Consider the following 7628-nt stretch of genomic DNA (forward strand, 5'->3'; position numbering starts at 1 on the left):
TGGTACTTCCCCACAGGTGGGCGCAGGAGCTCTAACAGTCCACATGCATCCTCTCCAGCATCAAGCATCCTTGCATAAAAATCAAGTAAATACTAACGTTCTGAACTCTCCCACAGCAATGGGGGAAAACAAAAGACTCATCCTGAACTATTTATCTGTACCCCAGTGTTATGGACTGAATTGTGTCCTCCGAAAGTTCATCTGTTGAAGTCCTGACCTCTAGGACCTCAGACTGTGACTGTTTTTGGAGATAAGGTCTTTATAGAGGTAACTAACATGAGGACACTAGGGTGGGCCCTAATCCACTGTGACTGCTGTTCTTATAGGAAAAGGAAATTGGGATCCGGACACACAGAGGGAAGACCATGTGAAGACGCAGGGAGAAGATGGCCGTCTGCAAGCCAAAGGGAGAGGTCTCAAGAGGAACAACCCTGCTGACACCTTGATCTTGAACTTGTAGGCTCCACAACTGTGAGGAGATGAATGTCTGTTGTCTAAGTCCCTCAGCCTGGGGTCCTTTGTTGTGGCAGCCCTAGCAAACTATTACGCCAGCAACAGAGAGAGGCTGCTGGAAGGGGTGCAAGAGGGAAGGGGTCTCCATTTCCACCACCAAGACATGGACCACGTTCTCATGAAAACTCTCCAAGTCTTTTGAAATGGTTACCTTTACTTTCTTAAAAAATGTTTTTATTATGAAAGCGATATATACTCTTCACAGAAACAATGGAAAATAGAGGGGCTAGGGTGGGGGAGTCACCAATATCCATTGCTACCCAAGTACAGCCACTGTCATCATTTCTGGAGGCTTTTTTGCCTTCCCATTCCTGCCAGGCCATCCACCTGCCAATCACCCTTGGTGACTCAGCTTGGATGCCACCACTTACTGGAAGCCCTCCTTGGTTTCTGCCCCCTGACCATATGCTCCTCCTAGCCCCTGCATTGACGTCTATCACTACCTTGGTAATGGCCCCATTATTCCACTTGTTCTTTCTATGTTTCCAGCTGCCTTTTCAGCTGGGAGTTTGAGGCACAAACACCGGCATCCAGCTTCTCCAGGACGGCCTCCAAGGAGAATAAATCAAACTGATGTCTTTATTTTTGGCTGTGTGTGGACAGTCGTTGCTCTCTAAAACATTCTTGGATTGCTACTTCTAAAGCCATCTAAATCCACTTATTCACCTGTACTTCAGGGGCACCTGCTGGTGTAGAATTAGTCTTTCAGGAACTGCAGCCTTCCCTTGGGGTTCAAGCCTCATATTCACGGGGCTCTCACTTGTAGGCCAAAAATTGCAGTTCATATTCTGATAAGAGAGGGTGCTTTGGGGAACAGGGAACTGGATATTTGAAACCAGACTAAGCAAATCTGGAATATTTGGTGCCTACACGTCTTGGTGTCCCTTCAGCCAATGGGGGGAGGCCTGATGTTGGCCCCTAGTGGGAAAGCCCTTGGTGACACGACCAACGTGTTTTAAGGACATGGTTGAATCATCGCTTTTTCTTACCTGCTCTGTATTGCTTTCATTCTGGTTCTGGGTCAAATTCTATTGAAAAGATATCGTAAATCACAGAAGCTGAATCTATTTGAAAACCCAGTGGTTCCCATCTTGCTCCAGTACTGTAGACTAATCCACAGATTGTATTAGAGATCGGACTGAAGTTTGGAGAGTGACAGTGATTGACAATAACTGAGAATCTGGAAATAAACATATGGGCAAAGCAAGGCAGAGAAAGACTGCAGGACAGCCCTCCTCCCCTCCCCCCTTCTCCCTGTACATCTCCTCTCTCCCTCTCCCCCTTCCTCTCCTTCCCTTCTCCTTCCTTCTCTCCCCTCTCCCTCCTCTCCCCTGTCTCTCCTCTCTTACTATCTCCCCCCATCTCTCTCCCCATCCCCCCTCTCTCCATATCCCCTCCTCCTTCCCTCCCTCTCTCTCTCTTCCTTGACTGGACTTTTCCTTTCCTTCCTTTGTCTCCTTGGCCAGCCTTTGTTTTCCACGACTCTCAATCATGAGTCCTTGGTCTTATTGTGCTATAGGATTGGGTGGCCTTTAGCCATCAATTGATCAATTCAACCATCTCATTTTTAAAGTTCTTTCCTTGTATTGCTTTTTTAAAAATTGTGATAAAAAATACATCACGTTGGGCTTCCCTGGTGGCGCAGTGGTTGAGAATCTGCCTGCCAATGCAGGGGACACAGGTTCGCGCCCTGGTCTGGGAAGATCCCACATGCCGCGGAGCAACTAGGCCCGTGAGCCACAATTGCTGAGCCTGCGCGTCTGGAGCCTGTGCTCCGCAACAAGAGAGGCCGCGATAGTGAGAGGCCCGCGCACCGCGATGAAGAGTGGCCCCCGCTTGCCACAACTAGAGAAAGCCCTCGCACAGAAACGAAGACCCAACACAGCCAAAAATAAATTAAAAAAAAAAAAAAAAAAAAAAGCATGTGTTGTAAGCACAGTGCTTACAACATAGTAAGTATTCAATCATAGCTGCTACGTAATTTAAAAAAAGAAAAAATACATCACGTCCACCATCTTAACCACTTCAAAGTGTAAAGTTCAGTTGTGTTAAGTGTATTACATTGTTGTGTCAACCATCTCATTTTACAGATGGGAAGCCTGAGGCTCAGAGGGCGTGGAACACGTCAAGGGACACAGCAGAGTGAGGACACACACCCAGGCCTGTGGATCGCCTCCTGGGTCCTGAAGGCAGGTAGGACATGCCAAAGGGAAGAGGAAGAAGAGGTGTGGAGGGAGAGGGCCCAGGCAGGGGCTGGAGAAGCTGGGTCATATTTAGACCATGGTCCAGGCTCTGTCGTCTCCTCCTTAACTGGAAAAGACATAAATTATGAAATGAAACCTTGAGAACACGCTCAGTGAAAGAAGGCAGTTACAAAAGGCCACATACTGCACAATTCTATTTATATGAGATAATCAGAATAAAATCCATAGGGACAGAAAGTGGGTCGGTGGTGGCCAGGGGCTGGGAGAGGTGAGAATAGAGAGTAACTGCGTAATGGATAAAGGATTTTATTATGGTTGATGAAGAGGTTTGGGAACTAGATAGAGGTAATGGTCGCACAATATTGTGAAGGCATTAAATGCCACTGAATGATTCACTTTAAAATGGGTAGCTTTCTGGGCTTCCCTGGTGGCGCAGTGGTTGAGAATCTGCCTGCCAATGCAGGGAACACGGGTTCGAGCCCTGGTCTGGGAAGATCCCACATGCCGCGGAGCAACTAGCCCGTGAGCCACAATTACTGAGCCTGCACGTCTGGAGCCTGTGCTCCCCAACAAGAGAGGCCGCGACAGTGAAAGGCCCGCGCACCGCGATGAAGAGTGGTCCCCACTTGCTGCAACTAGAGAAAGCCCTCACACAGAAACGAAGACCTAACACAGCCATAAATAAAATAAATAAATAAATAAATAAATAAAAGGGTAGCTTTCTGTTGTGTGACTGCCACCTCAATTAAAAACATTTCTTTCACAAGATTTTTCGTGAATATGCAGATGACAAAATATCACACAACAGCTGGTTTCACAGGTGTAGTCATGGTGGGTTCACACTCATAGGAGACACAGCCTTCCGTTTGCCTTGAAGGATTTCCTAGGCCACCATAACAACGGCTTGTAGGAATGGCCAGATCTGACACCGTACTCCCTCTCTGGATGTTTCCTCACCCTCTCCCTCTTGCAGGCCCATGACACCTGCCACTCATCCCTCACGACTTAATTCGGGTGTCACCGCTTTCCAGAAGCCCTCCTTGATTGCTCCCCTCTGCCCCCTGATTACACGCCATGTTCACGTTCCCTGCGTTTACTAGGAGAGTTCCTGTGGAGCAATTATCCACTGACTTGTGTGCTCCCACCCTGTCTACGAGCCTGTTGAGGTCAGGGACCTTTTAGCGGCAGAGTGGAAAGGAAACTATGTAGATCTTGGTGCCATATTGACTTGGGTTCAAAGCCTGGCTTGGCTGACTTATTAGCTGTGTGACCTTGGGGCAAATTGCTTAACCTTTAGGAACATCAGTTTCACGTCTGGAGAATGAAGGTGATATTTTCCCTATAGGACTGTGCCAAGGTGTCTTGATTACATGATCTCATTCCCTGAGAGACTTTGCTCTTTTCCTTCTCCTTCTCCATTATTATTGTTTTGCTTTTGCTTTTCCCTTAGTTTCAGCCCTTTCCGAATATTGTCAGACTACCTCCCTGACCAGATGGACTGTAGAATGGGCAGCCTGGTGTCCACGAGGGAGGGCTGCGGTGGTGCAGGAGGGTCGAGCTGGGGCAGCGATGAGGTGAGTCCCGGGGGTGAGTGTCTGGGGACAGCAATGCCTGCTACCATTGCCCGGCGACAGGAAAGGATAGTATTAGCTTGAACTGCCAGCTCTTCCTGTGTGACGTGGCCAGAGAGTCACCCTCTCTGAGCCTCCACTTCGGGTTGTGTAAATAGGGACTCATGAGAGGACTTCCCTGGAGTGTCACACCAACGGGAAGACCTAATGCAGAGAGTGGCCATAGGAATGGGTCATGCACTCAATAGCTGCACATGCGCACATGTACCACCAGGTTGCCTTGCTTGTGTAGCACCACTGGGAGATTGGAAGAATGATGTCTTGCACCAGAAATTGAAATATACTCAACTCTTTGCTGGGTTCTGAACAGATTCTTCAGCAGTGAACTTTCAGGAACTCCAAATTCCTACCCAAATTCTTAAAATGATTTTCAGAAAAGCAAGAGAGGAGAGATCCTTTCTTTTTATTTTGCTTTTTTAAAAAATTGAAGTACAATTAATTTACGATGTCGTGTTGTATGTTTCTGGTATACACCAAAGTGATTCAGATATACATATATATGTATATATATATATTGTTTTTCATACTCATTTTCACAGCAAAGGAAACCATAAACGAAACAAAAAGAAAACCCTCAGAATGGGAGAAAATATTTGCAAATGAAGCAACCAACAAGGGATTGATCTCCAAAATATACAAACAGCTCATGAGGCTCAATATCAAAAAAAACAAACAATTCAATCAAAAAATGACATTTTGATCTAAATAGACATTTCTCCAAAGGAGACATACAGATGGTTAAAAAGCACATGAAAAGATGCTCAATATCACTAATTATTAGAGAAATGCAAATCTTTTCCATTGTAGTTTATTACAAGATATTGAATATAGTTCCCCATACGATACAGTGGGACCTTGTTGTTTATCTATTTTATGTATAGGAGTTTGTATCTGTTAATCCCAAACTCCTAATTTATCCCTCCCTCATCCCTTTCCCCTTTTGGTAACCATAAGTTTGTTTTCTGTGTCTGGGAGTCTGTTTCTGTTTTGTAAATAAGTTCATTTGTATCATATTTTAGATTGCACATATAAGTGAAATCATATGATATGTCTTTCTCTGTCTGACTTACTTCACTCAGTATGACAGTCTCTAGGTCCATCCACATTGCTGCAAATGGCATTATTTCATTCTTCTTATGGCTGAGTAATAGTCCATTGTGTGTGTATGTATATATGTATGTATGTATGTGTGTATATACATATCACATGTTCTTTATCCAGTCATCTGTTGATGGACACTTAGGTTGCTTCCACGTCTTGGTGATTGTACATAGTGCTGCTGTGAACATTGGGGTGCATGCATCTTTTCAAATTAGAGTTTTAGGAGAGGTCCATTCTTGTTGGCACAGCTGGTACCTGGTCTTGCAGGCTGAGGGGTGAGCAGTTAAGGGCCAGAGGCAGGAGGTGATGCCCCCGCTTGAATTCCCTCAGACCACAGATGTGGGCTAAGGCCCCTCCACTTTTGGAGGGTGAGAGGGAGGGGCGAGGATCATCACCAGGACTATCCTCCAGGGTAAGTGAAAGTCAAGTCCCATAGTTAAGTGACCTTGGAGAAGGGCGGAGGCGGGGGCCCCACTCTCCAGGCTGAGGAGGCTACAGCAAGCAGCTCCCTAAAGACTCCAAACTCCAGGGCAAGAGTTCAGTTAAAGTCTTAGATCCACAAATGACAAAGAAACATCAGTAGGATGAATCAAACATGTGGGCTGATCCCTGAATTCCCTCCTCTCACTTCCCTCCCTGCTCATTATGATGGAAGGAAAGGTATTGCAAATTCTAGGCTACCTGAGAACTCAAGGAAATACTCTAACCACCCGAGCTTGGTTTCACCACCTGTCAAATGGGCGCAATCCACCCACTTCAGCAGATTCCTGAGATGCTACGTTAAGGCCCCAGTTCACACAGGCTCAGCAGGGTTGTTCCCTCAGTTCTCTCTCACATGGAATGCAACCACTTGCCTCTCCAGACGTCCATTTCCTCCTCTGGCTAATGGGGGAAGCGTGCCGCCCCTTTTCCCATGGAGGGAAGCCTGTGAGCTGTAAAGGCAGTGATGGGACTCCCCAGTCCCCTCTTGAGCCCAGGAAGTGCTGAGGGGGGAGTGCGGAGGGGCAGAAATGTCCCAGGAGCCAACCCTGCCCCAGAGCACGGTCACTCGTCCCACGGCTGCCCTCCGGGTCTGCTCCCCGTTCTCCTTTACTCTTGAGCTCTGAGGAAACAAGAGATCCCAGCCTGGTTCCATCCTCACCTGTCTCCTGTGAAGCTCCCTCAGAGGTCCGCAGACTGACTGCCCGTCCTGGGCTGAAGAAGGGAGTCTTCTGTGTCCTTCTCCAGGTCCACGTTCTCTGCATTAAAGACAGACCCCAGAACCTTTCTCTGCATGATGGGAAATCAGTCAGTGGGTCCCTAGCAGGGGGAGCAAAACACCTAGGAAAATATTTCTGCCCTCAAAGAGTATACAGTTACAATACAGATAGATATATCAATATGTCTATATGGTATTTGAAATAGAAGTGGATACGTGTAACTTTGTAGATACATGTAAATATGTATATGCCTCCAAGTATTTCTTCACCAGCTCTCTATGCCCTACAGTTCAGGCCACTGCAAAGACTTTCTTGGACCATAATAGTAAATATCCATATAAATATATACACACATAAGAGGTGATAATATTCCTACATGGTGTTAACCCTGGGCATAATTCCAGCCACTTTGCATTTTTCAGCTCCTCTATCTAAAGCTGTCATCATTCCCATTTTACAGATGGAAAAACTAAGGCATCAGAGAGGCTAAGTATCTTGCCCAAAGCCACACAGCAGATAAGTAACAAAGCTGGGATTTGAACCCAGGCAGTCTGGCTCCAGAGCCTGTGCTCTTCGTCCTATAATCTCCTGACACTCACCAGCAGCAGCCTCTATATGCGCCTCTGTCTGCAAAATCAGCCCCTCCAACCACCTTCCACACACTCTGAATCGACCATTCCACTGCCTAAAACCCTCCAGCCCACCCCTCACCCCTGATTTTGGGATAACATTGAAAACCCTTGAGCAGGTCCTGCTGCCCTCCTCTGCCCCATTTTTAGAAGTGACCCTTTTGTAACATGCATTTGAGAATCAATGTCTCTTTTTCAGTATAAACCTCCTTTATAATGTCAAAATAATTCCTGAACCAAGCATGGTAATAGTTCTACTTTTAGTATCTATTAGTTGAGAAAACATCTACCAAAAAAAGCTGCCATGATTTCAGTAATACTTTAAAATATATCTGATAAATTGTGATATGG

The 7628-nt window shown here is 46.3% G+C and overlaps 1 long non-coding RNA gene across 2 annotated transcripts; it reads left to right on the plus strand.

Annotated features, from left to right (window-relative positions):
• The first annotated feature begins 331 nt into the window (after nucleotides 1-331).
• Nucleotides 332-4204, plus strand: LOC132372712 (uncharacterized). 2 transcript variants are annotated; one of them, XR_009505237.1, is made up of 3 exons: nucleotides 332-456; nucleotides 2604-2706; nucleotides 4168-4204. It is a non-coding gene; the product is annotated as an uncharacterized LOC132372712 (long non-coding RNA). The 2 variants fall into 2 exon arrangements; XR_009505238.1 differs by lacking the exon at nucleotides 4168-4204 and adding an exon at nucleotides 3181-3388.
• The last annotated feature ends 3424 nt before the right edge of the window (nucleotides 4205-7628 follow it).

This window comes from Balaenoptera ricei, chromosome 10 (genome assembly GCF_028023285.1).
Source record: "Balaenoptera ricei isolate mBalRic1 chromosome 10, mBalRic1.hap2, whole genome shotgun sequence".
Lineage (NCBI taxonomy): Eukaryota > Metazoa > Chordata > Mammalia > Artiodactyla > Balaenopteridae > Balaenoptera > Balaenoptera ricei.